We start from the raw sequence: 19,953 nt of genomic DNA on the forward strand, positions 1-19,953 counted from the left end.
AGGAAGGTCTGTATTCAAATACCACAATGGACTGCGGTTCTAAACATCCTTCCCTCCATTCTAACTCCGCCTGCCGTCATGCCCCTCCAGTACCTCACAGCCTCATACAAGTCCAGATTAAGTCCCTGGCTCCCCTGGTGACACTGAGTAACCACACCAGCAAACATCGGATGCCAAAGAGAATCTCAAGACCCAAACCCACATTCTGCCCATGTTCTCTGAAACCCTGGAGTCCTCTTTTCCATCCCCTTCCATTATATAACAGAGTATAAAAGGATTTTTGTCCTTGAAACATTTCCTGTGGATGGTGCACCTTCAGGTATATAATATCAATTTTACACTTCAGTTCTATCATCGCTTTTTACTAATCTCATTACAAAAATAAAGCAATGCCAAACCCAGACACAAACCACCTTGAATCAGGATTGGAAAAATAAAAGGAAAAAAAAAATTTAGAGTCTTGTGATTACCAGTTGGATCCTCCCACATCCTGCAGATATGGACTTTATCTACAGCATCCTACCACCTTCTGTGCAGAGTGAGAGACCTGCCTGAGCTTCTCAGGAAGAGGGAAGACAGATTACAACCATGAAGTTTCTGTTGCTGGCTGTGGCGCTCAGCTGCTTGGTGTGTGCAGAGAAGAAACCTCTTAAGGTATCATGTCTACCATGATTTGACATAGGGCAGGTGATCATAATTTCAGGTGTATAAGCCTTCTAGAAGGGCATGAATGACATTTGATAGGGCAATGGCTCACTGTTCTTGTGTTTTCATAATTCTGTAATTATCCTGATAATATTCTTAAATTAGTTTTTACTTGATATGAAGGTGTTAACAATAAAATACTGTGTTCTGCATAGGAAATTGTAGGTCAGCCTGGACTAGAGTGAAATCCTACTGAAAAATACAGAATTGTCACAGATTATATCTTAGAAATCACATAAAATTTATGCTCAAAATGTGACTCTTTCATATTGTATTTTAATCAGGTTTTCTATAACTTTTTATGGCATACCTTGCTCTTTTCACTTTTAAAATACTACGGTAGCATGGATGACCTCTCTTATAAATACAGTTAACTTTCCTTATATTTCTTTTTCATGTCCTTAAACATTTTTAGTATTTCAAGAATGCTGTGCATAGCCAATAAAATAAAATATTAAAAAATTTGTATGCACAGCATCAATAAATGAATAGTTAAGTTTAATAATTATATTTGGCCAAAAAATTGCATACATATCTATAAGCTGCAGATATTGCAATATATCCCTTGGACTTAACCATAGTTTCAAGGGAAATTATGACAATGTGCATGGATTTGAAACAACATCTCCACCCAGAAGGATTTGATGCTAATATTTTTATGAGTAAAATCAGCTGCCATGATCACAATAGATATTGATGAGGAAAGTTAGAGGAATGGCTGATGCTTCTCATTGAACATTTCTTTTTTAGTTTTCAGGGAAATATCGCACGGTGTCCATAGCTTCACACAGTTTAATCAGCATAGTAGAGAATGGCCTGTTAAGGATATATGTACGTGAGGTGGAATTTTATGATGCTTATAAGGAAATGTTCATCACTTTTGATTTGAGGTAAGCAAGATTTTTCTTGTGTGCAAGACACCAAATGTGGAATTCTGGCTGGTACAAAGGTGTCAAATTTCCACTGAGAGACAGAGAACTGCTAAGAAAACTGGAGTTGCTGTCCATTCTTGAAAGAAGCATGAGGTCTTTGCTCATGTAACATTTCAGTCCCTGCCAGAATCTAGTTATGGTGCCATGAATAAACCTTAAATGACGCAGAGATGCACAACTCAAGCTGTTGTTAATGATTTTGTTAACTTTCTGAACATGCTAAGAAAAAAATGCTACCCGTTATGCCCATAACATGATAGACACCAGAAGACTCAGTGGCTTTGCTTTAGAGTTTTTCAATATCTGAACTCAATCCATGACTTTGAAAGTAACTTCAAATTCTTGTAACTCTTGCCTAACACTCTCAAGTAGTGTGATAGTAGGCATATACCACCATATGTAAATTGGATTGGATAAGTCATGAATTAATTATCTGCTAAAATCCTATAGTGTCATAATTTCAGGGTAGCCTTCTCGGTTATTTTCATAGCCCTAGCATTTAGGGACATATACCTGAATTTATTTACAATTTTTGGTGGCAGAATTATTTATGTGTTGAGTTCTAGCAAAACCATGGTAAAAGGAAACACTCCGTCTCCAAGAGCTTCCTCCAACACTCAAAATTATCACCTGCTTAATTATGAAGGACTCTAGGAGAAAATATAATGCCCCTCACCATTGTATGGCACACTCTTACTTAATAATGACCTTCCATAAAGTGAGTGAATTTGTTGATAAGTGTGTGAGACAAGGGACAGTGTCTTACTGCAAAAACATTAACCCTGGAAATAAGAAACTTTCCCCAATTATTTTTTATTTGCATAGAAATTTGAAAGATATAAGGAATCTGATTTCTTCTCTGCCCAAGTCAAAAAAACTCTATAAGTTGTGGAGATGGTTCTGTGGATAAATGTGTTTACCACTCAAGCACGAGGAGGTTATTTTAGTTTGTTAGAATATAAAAATCCAGTTGTGTGAGGACAGTTCTGAAAGCCCAGTGTTAGGGAAGCAGAGAAAGGATGACCACAAAGATATGCCTATGGTTTCCCTGGGAGATTCAGTGAGATCCAGGTTCATCAAGAAAAACTCAGCATGAGAAATAGGTCAATGAAATACACAAACATTGACAGCAGGCTCACCTTTGCACATGCCACACACAAATCAGTATTCCTACAAGTATGCATATGCATGATACTCACACACACATGCAGAACGAAATTGACAAGATCAGGACCACACTGGAAAGAACCATTGTGGGCAGAATTTCAATTGTTTGAAAAATAAGCTCAAATTCAGACACTACTTCCCTCTCTCATATTAAGGTTTAATGTAAAAGAAGATAGTTCTCAAGATTCAAGTGAAACACAACACATTAACAATGAGTAGTAAATTTTTGAAAGCTGTATTTATTAAGTGAGAAAGTATGAGAACAGGAAGAACCAAAGATGAAAGATGATATAACTGTACACTTGCAGGATGTAGTGGATGAGTATAATTAGGAAATTACAAAAACAAAACTTTGTTAATAATATGAATGGGTGGTACTAATTCACATGAGTTTGCTTAGAATTGAGTATGAGATATGCCTCCATTTATTATCATGAGTATTGTTTGAGGAAAGTTTGTTTTTTTTTAACTTTTGTTTTCTGCTGTAATAAGGTAATACAATCCAAACCCAGGGAGGAAAAAAAAAGTTGCACTTTAAGTTGTTTTCTCAAAAATAAGGTCATCATGGGACACAGACACTCCTCTCAGAAAGATATGCTTCAGTTCACACACAATCTGTCCCCCACCCCCAAGGTGAAACATGCTGACCCAGATTCAAATCCATAGAAATCTGTGAATAATTTGCTATGAACTCTGTAAAGTAAAAGGAAGACAAGGCATAAAACTAAAACTGTCAGAGTGAGTTTTACTCTCAGCATATGAACTGTAGCATTTTTTTTTATTTTTGGCTCATTCAGAGTTATGTTGTATATTAATTGATGTATTTCTTATAATTTTCCCATAGACAAGATGGCGAGTGCCACCGATACAGACTCAAAGCACAGAATCTTATATATCTACAGGGCAGCAATTCTAGTAAGTATTAGATATTTTAGGGTGATGACATGAAACCAACTCCGCAGTTCATTCAACTTCATGGTCATGTTGTTTATCTGTTTCTCTGAGCCAGTATTCGACAGAAGCACGTTACCACATAAGAGTTTTGTTGTTTCTTACTCTTCCAGGTCATCCAGTTCACTTTATATGGGCTAAACCATCAAGTGTTGCTGTTGATAATCTCATTGGCACATGGAAGTTTGATAACTCATATCATAGCTCCCCAAGTGTCTGGTTCCGTCACGTTGGTCATCACAAATGTGGGTATAATAACTCAAATCTGCTGGTATTGTCTTTCTATATAAGTCAGAATGCACATCTGTAATCTTGCACAAACCCTTACAGCTCTTAATACTGTGTGTGTAAAGGTGAAGGGACTTCACTCAAAGTATAAAAAGGTATTTGGCTCTCAATTTCACATGAATGGATTTCTAAGAATAACAACAAATTCTGCTACTTCGTCCAAATCCTACTTTCAAAGTGCTCTGAAAAAAATGGATTGAATTTTACCCTTCCATTTTGGAGTACCCTTTCACAAGGTTCTCATTGTGGTATCATACAATTATTATCACAAAAGGTACAGACATTTATTATCAGATATATGAAACATATTAGAGCCCTTTGAAATCTACTATGACCTTATATTTTTAAGTTTATAATGAATATTGACTTTGGCGTTTTAGCATCATACTGTTGTGGAAAATAGCACAAGACATTAAACCTAAGATTGTTCTCACTCCCAGTTGCAAAAGAACAATGCAAATCCTCATAATACAAACTCATACAGAGGCCCCAGGATTTATGATTTACATCACATTCTAAGGTTGTCACTATGAGATGTGATGTGATGAACACATCACAGTTTATGTTCTCCATGCTTCCAAGCTGTTGCATGTGCTTGGTTAGAATTTGTGGGAAATCTGTGGAATGAAATTCTAAGATCGTCATTATGGGATGTGATGTGATCAACACATGACAGTTTATGTCCTCCATGTTTTCAGGCTTTTGCATGTGCTTGATTAGAATTTGTGGGAAATCCTTGGACTTAATGAAATCACTGTAATTTTAATGAAAATTAAAAATATACCCTTAGATACTTTGATGATTACTAGAAAATATCAGGATTTGTAGTAAACACTGCACAACCACATTCTCTCCAACTGCGTCCTTCTTTCTTTTACATTCTCAAATTAATGTATTAATAAGAAAATAAATTCATTAATGATTTTTTTTTGTTTTGTTTTTTTGAGGTAGGATCTCACTGACCCCAGGCTGACCTGGAATTCACTGTAGTCTCAGGGTGGTCTTGAACCCACAGTAACCCACCTACCTCTGCCTTCATAGTGTAGGGATTAAAGGCATGCAACTCCATACCTCGCCAAATAAACAAATAAGTAAATAAATAAGTAAATAAATAAATAAATAATTAAATACACAAAAATATTTTCAAGTAGGGCTGGAGAGATTGCTGAACGGTTAAGGCACTTCCCTACAAAGCCTAAAGATCCACGTTTTATTGCCCATTGCCCACATAAATCCAGACTCAGAGGTTAGGGGTTATATCTGGAGTTCACTTGCAAAAGCTGGAGGCACTGGAATCCCATTCTCAATCTCTCTCCCTCCCCTTTCATTCTTCTCTCTCTCTTTCACTCCATTTATCTCAAATGCCTAAATAAAATTATTTTTAATGGTCCAATATACAGCCATATTTTTCAAGTTAGGATGAATGTAAGTTTTTTTCAGACAAAGAAACCAAATATTTGCATTTTCCGAACATGTCTCCTATGTTGTCATCAAATCTTCATCTGCAAATTAAAATTTTAAAACATTAATATTGAAGCACATGATCTACTCACAGAATTACTAAATGACAAATGCAGCAAAGATATTCCAATAACTCCATCCCAACTTTTATTTATATCACTGAAATTCTTATGAACCCAGCAGTTAAAACGTCTATTTTTAAAAATTTATTTGAGAACGAGAGGAAGAGAGAATATGGGCACTCCAATACTCTAGCCAGTGCAAACAAATTCCAGAAGCATGCCCCACCTTGTGCATTTGTGTTTTGTAGGTACTAGGGAATAGAATCTGGGTACACAGGTATTAAAGGAATGCTAAGCGGTCTCCTCATCCCAGAAGCTAGGTATTAAATAACCTTAAGTTGAATGTCATGCAGCCAACTTTAGGCTCCTATACCTGCAACTAATAACTGGGACTTAACTTCATACCAGCAATAAGTGAGTATAATTATTCAGTTTGATATTTTTGTATGTAGAATATCTGGGGTTTGCTGAATTAGAGACACTGTTTTGGTTTGGGATGAAGTAGTTGAAAATAGTATGACAAAAAGAAGATACTGTTCACTTCAGTAGTACATTTACTAAAGTTGGAATGATACAGATTAGATTAACATGGCCCCTGTTTAGGGATGGCAAACAAATTCTTGAAGTGCTCCTCATTTTATTTATTTGAGACAGAAAGAAAGAGATAATTGGCATCGTAGGGCCTCCATCACTGCAAACAAACTAGAGACATATTTGCCAGCTCATACATCTGGCTTATTTATGTCCTGGGGAATTGAAGCAGGTTCCTTTGGCTTTATAGGCAAATATCTTAACCACTAAGCCATCTTTCCAACTCAAGTGTTCCATAATTTAAATAAAGAATACTTGGGCAACTCAAATAAGTAGAAGAAAAGGTATTGTCTAATCTTGAAAACATATTTCTTCTCAGTCCCAAAGGTGGTGTACTTCTCAGTGGATTTTGTCTCGATGAATTCTATGATATTAAAACTTGACTATTATTATAATGAAAGGGAAAGTGAGATGTGTTTCTAGTTTTGTGTAAGTATTCAATTTGATTCTGTGTTGGAGAAAATATGATGTTTTGTATTTTGAGAATGAGTATACATGTATTTTTTTTTCACAATTTACCCTGCTATAGGAACGTGTTCACATGTGTCTTAAAACCGTGCCATAACTTTACGAAAATAGGTAATTCTCACTTTTTGTTGATACTTTTTGTTTGTTGTTGATGATAATAGAGAAAAAGAGGGAAAATAAGGATATAACAATAAATAGAAATGACTTGTAAAGAATTAGTGGTTCAGGGAACAAGGAGATATGAGAGGAGGGAGAGAAAGGGTGATGGGAGGATGGCAATATCAGGGTATTGTGTATAGGCACAGGAATTGTCTGTAAAACATATACAAAAAACTATAGTAGGATTCATGTGTGCACATTTGGTGATTTCCTCTGCCATTTTTTTTCATAGAGAAAGTGCAGAGAGTAGATTCTACATCATATATTGAGATAAAATAGATATGCTCAGATCTATTCATCACAAAATTCCAATTGTACATTACAGAATTCCCTTCCTTTTGAAGTACAGATATGGGAGAGAAGAAATTACTTTTGTGTTACTTTTCCAAAATGTAGAAAAATGAGATAATCCTGAATGTATGAATCAATCTCCCATTAAATTGCCCTTGCTGGGTTGCATTACCAACATGAAGGGGGTAATGAACAGAAGGTGTGATGTGATGTACTAGTGGAAAATAAACCTTGATCAATTTATTTATTTATTTTTTACAAATTAGGATAGGTTTTGTATTCAGAAATGTCGCTAAAGACCATGCATTTTGACTTCTATCTTATGAAATACAGCAAAATGCCACATTATAAGTGAAGAGACACAGGAAGAGTATGCCAAGCTGAGTGAGAAGAAAATTCCAAGTGAAAATATCCTGGATGTCACCAAGACAGGTGAATCACTCTTGTGCCAGCTAGGGAACACAAAGATTAATGTTTAAAGAAATCTCTGTCATCTTCTGAAAGCCATTTCTCATTCAAAATAGTGGTGATTAAAGATATCTTGGTTATTAGGTGAATGCAGTATCACTTTATCCTCTTGTTGTTGTATTTTACAGACACCTGTCCTAAATGGAGATATTGACTCTGTAAGTAGGAACATGGCCCTCATTACTCTTGAAATGTTCAACTTAAATACCATGTGAAGTCAATTCGAATCAGTAAAACAAAAATTATCCATACAAAAGCATGAAACAAAGAATGTATTAATGCAATATTTTAAATTCCCATAATATTAAATTAGTCCAGGGTAAATACTGAGTTTCTTTAACTGAAGCAAAAATTAATAAATTTAGTAAGAAAATGAAATCTGAAATATGATTGTTAAGCATTTGAATTCTTTTGGGAATGCTGAAATCACACGGACAGCATATCTACAATATCTCAATGAGACTCATTATTGCCATGTGTGGCCTGGATGTGCATCTAATTAGTGTGAGTTTGGGACATCATTATATACATGGGATCTCACACTTCTATCATGACAAGAAAAGTCATCTGAAGTAGTAGATACTGTAAAATATACCAGTATAAATATACTTGATATCCATAAATCAGTGTCCATTTATTTGAGTTGTTATTTGTGAGAATTTATTCATTCATACATTCCCACCGCTTTCAAGCAACATCCATATGATTTCCTTATACGCTGGCACTGATGATGTTTGCAATATCACCTCACATCCATATAAATAATGATCACTTATAATTCTGCAGGTTATAAGAAGATTCATGGTGCTTCTGCACCAACTGGTTGTCTGGAACCAGAATCAAAAAAAAAAAAAAAAAAACAGACTTGTAATCATATTTTATTCCTGATTGTATTCTCATCTTTATGAGTATTTCTGATTCTTCACCCACTCTGACATGTACATGTACTTCCCATTGCTTTGAATATGTTTGTCTGTGTGTGTGTGTGTGATCTTTAGTGTTACTACCCTCTCTGTGATTAAATGGCTTGGTTTCGTGCACCTGCCAATGTGTTCTGAATAAAGAAATCTAGTTTTGCAACTTAGATGTACAGGCCCCACCTTAGAGTCTTTGTCAGAATTTGAATATATTTTTCTTTGCCTTCTTGTTTGGGAAATGTCATATTTGTTGGTGGAAAAGTAGGTGATAAAATCAAGTCAGTTTTGAAGTAGAAAAATATGCCGATTTTTGAATAAATAGTATTACCTGTGTTCTGTCACATTTTTCTATGAAAATAAGGAAGTGTGTGCATTATATGACAAAGAGGTTAATACTTAGCATGTTGCTGCATTCAAAAAAGATAACTCTGCCAGGTGTGGTGGTGAACTTGAGAAGGCAGAGGTAGGATGATTGCCATGACTTCAAGGCCACCCTGAATTCCAGGTTAGACTGGGCTAAAGGGAGACACTACCTCAAAAAAAAAAAAAAAAAAAAAAAAAACAAACAAAAAAAAAAAAAAACACCTCAAAGCTGGATGTGGTTTGCATGTCTCCAATCCCAGCACTTGGGAGGTAGAGACAGGAGATCATCATGAGTTCAAGGACAGTATTGCCTACATAGTGAATTCCAGGTCAGCTTGGGCTAGAGGTAATCAACCTCCAAAATCCAAGCAAAAACAAAACTAAAGATAACTCGCCAAGGACGGATGATTTCTTACTTCATATTTCACATATATTTAATTTATTTTCAAAAGCAGAATGGAAAACGTTCTTGAGATGTAAACAGAAGTGTCCAATATCTTCCCACCCATCATAAAATTAAGTGTGTAGACATCTACATTGGTTTCTTCACATATCATGGTTATACAGAATTTTTTAAAGATTAAAATCACATTCAGTAAAAATCTTAAGACACAATGAACAATGCAGTTAAAAACGTTTTAAAGTTGATTTATGAAAACTGCTATTTTATACCCAACATAAAAATTTACCAAACAAGAATTAGGCCCAGATAATTTTTTTTAATGAAGTGTTTATTGAAGAAATAAACATTCTTTTTTAAAAAAATATTTTTATTTATTAATTTGAGAGTGACAGACAGAGAGAGAAAGAGGGAGAGAGAGAGAGAGAGAATGGGCACACCAGGGTCCCCAGCCACTGCAAACTAACCCCAGATGTGTGAGTCCCCTCATACACCTGGCTAATGTGGGTCCTGGTGAATTGAGCCTTGAACCTGGGTCCGTAGGCTGCACAGACAATTTCTTAACCACTAAGCCATTGCTCCAACCTCAAATAAACATTCTTAAAAGTGTAGAAACCCATTAGATTCCATATTGTTCATGGGCTGCAAAGAAAGAAAACGTAACTGTATGCATGTGTGTAAAAACCATGTGGCTCCACACATCCCAGTTTTCCCACTGCTAAGGTGCTGACAGAGGAGAAATTACTGGGCTCAATAGACAGCCCGTCTATCTAGTATAATTCACTGTCACTAAAAGTAAACAAAACCCTATATTGCTGCTGAAAACACCACTAGTTTGCTCTATTGCATTTATATACACGAGGAAACAGTGCATGTATGCCAACCCACACAACAGGACACACAAATAAAAGTTCCATATAACAAGCTTCCCTAGCTCTCCTAGCCAATGCTTCTGAAAAAGCTGGCAATGGACACAAATACAGTAGCTAGACAGACAAATAGATCAGTGCAGAAATTAACAAATGGTCCTAAATGTCAAGCCAAGCTTTATTCTCTTATAACATGCTCAAAACAAAAGAATTTCTAACCATGAAAATAAGGAGACACAAATAAATGATATAATAAGAACTTCATTGTGATAAACATTGTGAAAACATGAGATCTTTATTAATATACAGAGCCACATCCCAAACGGTTAGTCTTATAAGAACAATGATTTAATGAACACTATCAATAAATGCAAATGTCTTAAAATAGGTTATTAATGATAAGAATGAGGAAACTGTAGAGACTTTTTTAAAGTTAACAAGATTGAACTAGCTAAAGAAAATCCTTTTTTGAAACAAAAACAAGAAAAAGTTTTCTTCACTGCTGAAACATAGAAAATTATTTCAAAAGAACATAATTTTGGGCTAGAGAGATGACTTAGTGGTTAAGGTGCTTCCTTGCAAGGCCTAGGGACACATGTTTGAATATCCAGATTTGATGACACCAGATGCAGAGTAACGCAAGCACAAAACGTTGATCATGTGCCAGGAAGGGGTGCTCGTCCCTAAAGTTTGTTCACACTGACTGAAATCCCTGAGACACTCATTCACCCATTCCCTCCTTCTCAGACACTCTTTGTGCCTATTTCTATCCCTCCCTCAAAAAAAGAACATATTTTCATAATTCACTCTAAAACATCAAAAAGATATAAACTGTGTAATAACCTTTAAATAAACAAGTTCACCATTATTATGACACAATCATAAGCAATAAGAACTATGACAAAAGACATTTGTATGTCAATAACTTTGATGAACATAAATGAATACAGAGTAAAACTCCTTGAATATCTTTAGCTGACTCAGAGTAGTAAGTGGAGTTTTTGATTCAGTCAAAAATAGCCTTAGTAGATTTGAAGAGCAAGTGAATGATTGCCATTCATTTAGAAATGGACTTAGTAGTGTCTGAACAGTAAGTGTTGGAGGTACCTGATGCACTTAATTGCCTTAACAAAAATCTTCAAATGCAAGTGTAGAAAGTACCCTCTTTGAGAAATAGACTTTGTAATTTCAGATATACAAGTGTAGAAATATTCCCGCTGAGAATTAAATATTTGTCTCTCTTTCTTTTTTTACGCAAGCTCAAAAGACTGGACGTTGTATAAGAGATAGCAAGCAAGAGAGAGAGATGGACAGAGAGAGAGAGAGAGAGAGAGGGAGAGAGAGACAGAGAAAATTGGCACACCAGGGTCTTAGCCAAGGTAATTGGCTACAGTATGACATGTGCCCCTTTGTAGGTATGAGCACATGCATCACCTTGTGTGCCTGGCTTATATGGGACCTTAGAGAACCAAACGTTTTCTTAGGCTTTACAGGCAAACATCTCAACTGCTAAGCCATCGATTCAGTCTCAGAATTAGATTCATTTAGCCTCAACCAGCAAGCGCATACATAGTCTTCATTGAAAATGTGCAAGGTTCCTGTGAACAGAACATGAGAAAGTTGTGGGATACACTTAAACGTCCTAATATCGGAATCATTGGAATACCAGGAGAAGAATTTCCCAGACAAAAGACATGGAGAACTTACTTAACACAATAATTGAAGAAAACTTCCCCCGTCTCTTAAAAGAAAGGACCATCAAGATTGAAGAAGCAAACAGAACCCCTAACCGAATAGACCAAAGGAGAAACTCCGCAAGACATATTATCATTAAGACTCTAAACATTGACACCAAGGAAAAAATCCTAAAATCAGCTAGGGAAAAACAGCACACCACTTTCAAAGGAAACCCCATCAGAATTACTTCAGACTTCTCAAAGGAAACCTTGAAAGCTAGAAGGGCCTGGAATAAAACTCTCCAAACGTTAAGAAACTATGGCTTCCAACCCAAACTACTCTACACGGCAAAAGTCTCCCTTATAATAGATGGTGAAAGGAAAACTTTCCATGACAAAACTCAGCTTTACAATTATATGAACACAAAACCAAACCTACAGAAAGTACTCCTGGAGATTCTCCACCACCACAACATGGCAGGGATCAATCAAATCTCACAGTCATCACCCTAAATATTAATGGCCTTAATTCACCCATCAAGAGACACAAGCTAACAGGGTGGATCAAAAAATTAGACCCCTCAATCTGCTGCCTTCAAGAAACCCACCTTACCACTAAACACAGAAACCACCTCAGGGCAAAAGGGTGGAAAACAACATTCCAAGCAAATGGGTATATGAAACAAGCAGGTGTAGCTATATTAATATCAGATAAAATTGACTTCAAACGAAAAACAATCAAAAAAAGACAAAGAAGGCTACTTCATACTTATCAAGGGAACAATCCATCAGGAGGATATTACAATCATAAATCTGTATGCACCAAACACAGGGGCACCACAGCTCATAAAACAAAACCTACTTGACAATAAAACAGAAATAACCACCAACACCATCATAGCTGGGGACTTTAACACACTATTATCAGTAATAGACAGATCATCCAAACCGAAGCTCAACAGGAAAGTAAGAGAGCTCAACAAAACCATAGAGCACATAGACCTAACAGACATATGCAGAACTTTCCATCCCAAATCCACAGACTACATATTCTTCTCAGCAGTCCATGTAACATTCTCTAAAATAGACCATATACTGGGTCACAAAGACAGCCTCCACATATTTAGGAAAATCGACATAATTCCCTGCATGATGTCAGATCATAATGCTATATTCGTAGAAATCAACAACAACAAAAAAACCAACAAGAACCTGAACGACAACTGGAAACTGAATAGGTCACTCTTAAACAATAAATGGATAGTGGATGAAATAAAAAATGAAATTCCAAAATTCCTGGAATTGAATGACAATGAGAACACATCAAACCAAACCTTATGGGACAAAATGAAGGCAGTCCTCAGGGGAAAATTCATAGTACTCAATGCCTTCATAAAAAGGACAGAAAGGTCCCAAATCAATAGCCTAACCATCCACCTAAAGGCATTGGGAAAACAAGAAAAATCCAACCCAAAGAGCTCCAGAAGGAAAGAAATAATTAAAATCAGAGCAGAAATTAATGAATTGGAAACCAAGGAAACAATTAAGGCAGTTGACAAATCAAGGAGCTGGTTCTTTGAAAAAATAAACAAGATTGACAAACCTCTGGCCAACTTGATCAAGCAAAAAAAAGGAGAGACTCCAAATTAACAAAATTCAAAATGAAAAAGGAGAGATCACAACAGACATCAGTGAAATCAGCAAAATCATCAGGACTTATTTCAAAATCCTGTACTCCACAAAACTGGAAAATGTGGAGGAGATGGATAAATTCCTGGGTGCATATCATCTACCAAAGTGAAAATCAGAAAAGATCAACCACCTCAATGAACCCATCACACTCATGGAGATTGAAAAAGTAATAAAAAACCTCCCCAAAAAGAAGAGTCCCGGACCAGATGGATTCCCAGCTGAATTTTATAAAACCTTCATGGAAGAACTCAAACCAATCTTCCTAAAACTGTGCAACACAATTGAAGAACAGGGAAAACTACCCAACTCCTCCTATGAAGCTAGTATCACCCTAATCCCAAAACCAGGCAGAGATGCCACAGGAAAATAAAAATACCAGCCTATTTCCCTAATGAACATAGATGCAAACATCCTGAACATAATACTCGCAAACCAAATCCAACAACACATCAAAAGCATTATCCACCTTGACCAAGTAAGATTTATCCCAGGAACACAAGGGTGGTTCAACATATGAAAATCTGTCAATGTAATATACCACATAAACAAGCTTAAACACAAAAACCACATGATCATTTTGAAAGATGCAGAAAAGGCATTTGACAAGATACAACATCACTTCATGATCAAAACATTGGAGAGAGTCGGCATGGCCGGTTCACATCTTAATATAATAAAGGCAATATACAAAGCTCCAAAGGCCCAAATAATTCTTAATGGAGAGAGACTGGAGGAATTCCCATTGAAATCAGGAACAAGACAGGGATGTCCTCTCTCACCTCTGCTTTTCAATATAGTTCTGGAAGTCCTAGCACAAGCAATAAGGCAGGAGAAGGAAATAAAAGGGATACAATTTGGAAAGGAAGAAGTTAAGCTACCTCTATTCACCGATGACATGATTGTGTATGTAATAGACCCAGGAGACTCCATCCCCAAACTCCTGAAGGTGATTAACTCCTATGGCAAAGTAGCAGGATACAAAATCAATGCACAAAAATCGGTAGCATTTCTCTATGCAAATGACAAAGACACAGAAAAAGAAATAAAGGACATATTCCCATTTTCAATAGCAACATAAAAAATAAAATAACTTGGTATAATGTTAACCAAGGAAGTAAAAGATCTATACAACGAAAATATAAAATCTTTCAAAAAAGAAATGGAGGAGGACTTGAAAAGATGGAAAGACCTCTCATGCTCCTGGATAGGCAGCATTAACATTGTGAAGATAACAATCCTACCAAAGGCAATGTATAGATTTAACGCAATTCCAATTAAAGTCCCTACAGTGTTCTTCACAGAGATAGAAAAAATGATCTCAAATTTCTTATGGAAAGGCAGAAGGCCTCGCATATCCAAACATATCCTCAGCAAAAGAAATACCTCTGGTGGCATCACCATACCTGATATAATGCTATATTACAAAGCCATAGTAATAAAAACAGCATGGTACTGGCATAAAATCTGGAGTGTAGACCAACGGAATAGACTTGAGGACCCGGATTTTGGGCCAAGCAACTATAGCTACTTGATATTCGACAAAGGCCCAAACAATATAGACTGGAAAAAAGATAGCATCTTCAACAAATGGTGCTGGACAAACTGGATAACCACATGCAGGAAACTAAAACTTGATCCACACATTTCACCATGCACAACACTCAAATCCAAATGGATCAAAGACCTCAACATAAGACCAGAAACTCGAAAACTACTGGAAGAAAATTTAGGAAGTACATTCCATGATATAGGAATGGAAAAAGACTTCCTGAACAAAACCTCAGTGGCTCAAGTTCTTAAACAGTCACTCAACCATTGTGATCATATGAAGCTGAAGAGTTCTTTACAGACAAGCATATAATAAGCAAAGCCAATAGAATACTCACAGAATGGGAGAAAATATTTGCAGGTTATCCAACTGATAGAGGCCTTATATCTAGAATTTACAAAGAATTCAAAAGTCTAAACAATAAGAAGACAAAAACCCCACTCACAAAATGGGGCACAGTGTTAAACAGGCAATTCACAGAGGAAGAGATACAAATGGCAAACACACAATTGAAAAATGTTCATCATCCCTAATCATCAGAGAAACGCAAATTAAAACAACTATGAGATCCCACCTTACCCCAATAAGGATAGCCAACATCAAAAGGTCAAATGAAATTAAATGCTGGCGAGGATGTGGAGAAGCAGGGACACTCATTCACTGTTGGTGGGAATGCAGGATGGTGCAACCACTTTGGAAAGCAATATGGAGACTCCTGAAAAAGCTGACTATAGAAATACCAACAGATCCAGTTATACCATTACTGGGCATCTACCCTAAAACCTTCAAACCAAAAGCCAGAGAGATTTGCTCAACCATGTTTATAGCAGCTCAATTCATAATAGCTAAAAGCTGGAATCAACCCAGATGTCCATCATTAGAAGAATGGATAACAAAGATGTGGTATATCTACACAATGGAATTCTATACAGCAGTAAGAAAAAATGGCATAAAGAAATTTGAGGAAAAATGGTTGAACCTGGAACAGATCATTCTCAGCGAACTTACCCAATCTCAGAAAAAAAATTGACACATAGTCTCACTCATCTACAACACCTACCCTGAATCGACCCCAAGTACATTACATACCCAGCAAGCACCTCATGGACTAGACAATAGGATGGATGGGAGGGCGGGGAGGGAATCAAATGGTGGAAAACAGTAATCTGGACCCAAATGGTAATGGTACCATAAAATTCTACTTCTTAAAGACAGACTAAATGGCTGAAGCTTCACTAGACCCTTACAAGAAACACCTGAACCACAAGACACTGGAGAGGGTTGGATCAAAACTGACCTAAATCTCCTACATCTCCCCTCCCTCCCTTTCCCCCTCTCCCCTCTATCTCTCTCCCATCTAACTCTTGTATATTAGTTATGTTCTTCCTCAATTTCTTAGTGGACACTGACCTGAAACCCCCACTTCCAGCTTGGGCCTACCATCCACAATGAGCTTTTGATCAGAGAAACCTACAAGGTTTCCCAAAACAATGACAGACTTCTGTCAGAGTACTTGATGACCCACCAAAGGCCAGTGGTAAGATCCTATTGCTGAAGACACCATACGCAGCTGACCCGTAAAATGGAAGGACATGGCTGGAAGCTAGGAGAAAGTCAGTCCACAGACAGTCAGCGTGTCTAGTGCCAGAAGATGCTACGTAGGCCACTGGGGGAAATGACCAAGATCTGTCCAAGCAAAACATTGTTTAACCTAATTAGCAACAAATAACCGGATGTGATGCCCACAGAAATGCAATAGGGGTACACAGCCATGGTGAGGAATCAATTGCTCTTGATTTGGCTAACTGATCCACTCAGTGGTACTAGACCCATAGCTGGAGCTGGGAAACAAGTCAGAACTATATCCAAACACAAGCCCACTCTACAATATCAAGCTACCATCAATCATGGGGTATAAGAGGGCCTACACCTATCATACTGTCTATCATAAAAGTAAGGGTTATCTCAATTTTCCGGGTGCTAACTTACTCACTGTTGGAGAATCTGCTTCTCTTTTCCAGATAGATGCAGATCCTAAGAAGAGAGCTGCCCCAACATACCTCAAAAGGGGCCCAACTGAAACTAAGGACAACTGGCAAAATAAGCAAGGGTGATGTTTTCCTGTGAACCGGATACCAGCACAAAAGGGAAGGAGACTCAACACAGAGAAAAATCAACTCCTACCAAATCAGAGAGGCACAGACTCAGAGGCCCCCAACACCTCAGCAGTGAAGCAGACCAAAAATGAACCCAACATGGCTCAGGGAAATTTTGTGGAAGAGGGGGCAGAAAATATTTCAGAGTCACATGTTGGGTCATGATTTGCAGAGACATTTATCATACCAATAACTGGGGGCTAACTCCACAATGCACGATGCACTTTCATTAACAAGGAGGGTGTAATGGGAGGGGGTAGATCACAGATGAGCCTAAATAATGGTACCAAACTGCCTGTATTTACTGAAAAGAAAACTAATAAATTAAATTAAAAAAAAAGTAAAGTGTACTCAGTGCTGTGACCACGTACCTGACAAGAAGCAGCTTAAGGAAGGAAAGGGAGTGTCTTCACTTACAGTTCCAGGGGTAGAGGAGCTAGTGTCAGAGAAGGCATGGAGACAGGAGAGGGAAGCCAACTTGTTTCCAAGCAAGTAGAGAGCAAACAGGAAGTGGGGCAGGGATATGAAACCTGTAAGCCTCAAAGAAACTCTTACAGCTGAGCAGTCTATGCATGCTTCCATCCCACTTGGACACTGTAGTATGTAGGGAGGAAAGAATGTTGAAGCACCCTAATTTCCTAAATATATGGTACATGGTAAGGGTGGGGAATGAGTAACTTACTATATAGCAGATTGCAGACATAATAAAGTACAAAATAATTAACTTGATTTTTGTGTTTGCTTTTTAAAAAAAATTAATTTTTTTATTAACAACTTTCATGTTTGTAAAAAAAAAAATACCCCATGGTAATACCCTCCCTCCCCCACTTACCCCTTTGAAACTCCACTCTCCATCATACCCTCTCCTCATCTCAATCAGTCTCTCTTTTACTTTTGATGCCTTGATCTTTTCCTCCTCTTATGATGGTCTTATGCAGGTAGTGTCAAGCACTGTGAGGCTGTAGATACCCAGGCCATTTTATTTCTGGAGGGAGCATGTTGTAATTAAATTAAATTTCAAAAATATTTTATTTACTTCTTTTGAGAATGGGAAAGATAGATAAATAGATAGGCATATATGTAGATAGATGGGGGGGTGGAGAGAATGGGCCACTAGGGCTCCTAACCACTGCAAATGAACTCCAGACCCATGCTTCACATTGTGCATCTGGCTTTATAGAAATGAAAACTTTATAAAATTAAATTCAATCCTTAAAAAATGGGCTGGAGAACTTGCCTGATGGCTACGATACTTGCTGGCAAAGCCAGTGGACCCAGGTTCAATTCCCCAGGACCCATATAAGCCAGATTCACATGGCACATGCACCTGGAGTTTGTGTACAGTAGCTGGATGCTCAGGCATGCCCATTCTGTCTCTCTGTCTCTCTCTTTCTCTGTCTCAAATAAATAAGCATCAAATCTTCGTAGTTTTACCATTAAAATGCAAGTCACCTATCCACTGTTCTGTATAGCTCATAGCAGGAACTATTTTACAAACTTGGAAATAATGACACCATACACACAGTGACAGAGATCACTTGGCCTCATGTATTTTTCACCCGAGAAATTTCTTGTCAGTTAATTGAATGAATCATGTTGTGCGAAAAAGCCTCATATTTTGCATTAGAGGTCTTGGGGTTGTGTTGTAGATCTTCTTGTTAAGCTGTCATCCACAGTAAGTTCATGCTTATGAGGACCTTGAGCTAAGTCATCTATACAGTGCTCTTGCTAAGACAAACCCTTCCACCAAATTGCAGAATCTTCCTGGATAGCTAATGGCCATAAAAATGAAGTTAGCTGCAGAGTTTAGAGCAAATTTATAGATGTCATAAAAGTCTATAGCCCTTTCCTTAAATAGCAAGATATATATATATTTCTCTTTTAATACTTTATTCATAAGAAATTAACTACTTCTTGAATAGTAATTTGAATTCCTTGAATAGAAAAACTAAATGTAATGTCTTTTCCTGCAATATGTCATTTGATAGAAAGACAATAATGTTTAAGGCCTTCATACATTTAATGGATAATGGAGATTAGAACTTTTTAAAAATGATGAAATTTGTCCTTGAATAAAAGGACATTGCAGTCAAATCACTATTCAATGTGTTTGTCTTGTGTGAACTTCCCAAGCTATTTCTTTAAGAATCATTGACTGTTTGCCACCTCAGTAGGAATTCATAGAACTATATCTGAGAAAGAATTTTATTGTAGAAAGATAAATGATAAGTGTGGTGGTTTGATTCAGGTGTTCCCCCATAAACTTAGGTGTTCTGAATGCTAGGTTGCCAGCTGATGGGGACTTGGGAATTAAAGTCTCCTGGAGGCAGTGTATAGTTTTGGGGGTGGGCTTATGTGTGTTATAGCTAGTTTCCCCTTGTCAGTATTTCGTACAGTCTCCTGATGCTATGGGCGTGCTCCTATGCTTATGTTGACCAAGCAGTGATATCTACCCTCTGCTCATGCCTTCGTTTCTTCCTGCCATCATGGACCTTCCCCCTTGAGCCTGTAAGCCAAAATAAAACTCTTTTTTCCATCCATTGCGAACCGGACTGCAGCAGTAAAGTGGTACCGAGGAGTGGGATTGCTGCTAGACACCTGACTGTGTGGCTTTGGCCTTTTGGAGCTGAATTTCAAGAGGAATGTGGAAGGATTTGAAACCTTGGCCTAAGAGACGCCTTGCAGTGCTGTAAGTACAGCTTGATGGCCTACTCTGGCCAGAACTGAAAACCTGAACACAGTAAGAACTGTGGACCGTGAGGTTTAGCATATTATGAGGGTGAGAAAG

At 37.2% G+C, this 19,953-nt stretch overlaps 1 non-coding gene across 1 annotated transcript; it reads left to right on the top strand.

Annotated features, from left to right (window-relative positions):
* Positions 1-6,101: 6,101 nt before the first annotated feature.
* LOC123457146 lies at positions 6,102-6,206 on the top strand. Its single transcript, XR_006634916.1, has one exon. It is a non-coding gene; the product is annotated as a U6 spliceosomal RNA (small nuclear RNA).
* Positions 6,207-19,953: the final 13,747 nt, after the last annotated feature.

This window comes from Jaculus jaculus (genome assembly GCF_020740685.1).
Source record: "Jaculus jaculus isolate mJacJac1 chromosome Y unlocalized genomic scaffold, mJacJac1.mat.Y.cur SUPER_Y_unloc_1, whole genome shotgun sequence".
In the NCBI taxonomy this organism is placed as follows: Eukaryota; Metazoa; Chordata; class Mammalia; order Rodentia; family Dipodidae; genus Jaculus; species Jaculus jaculus.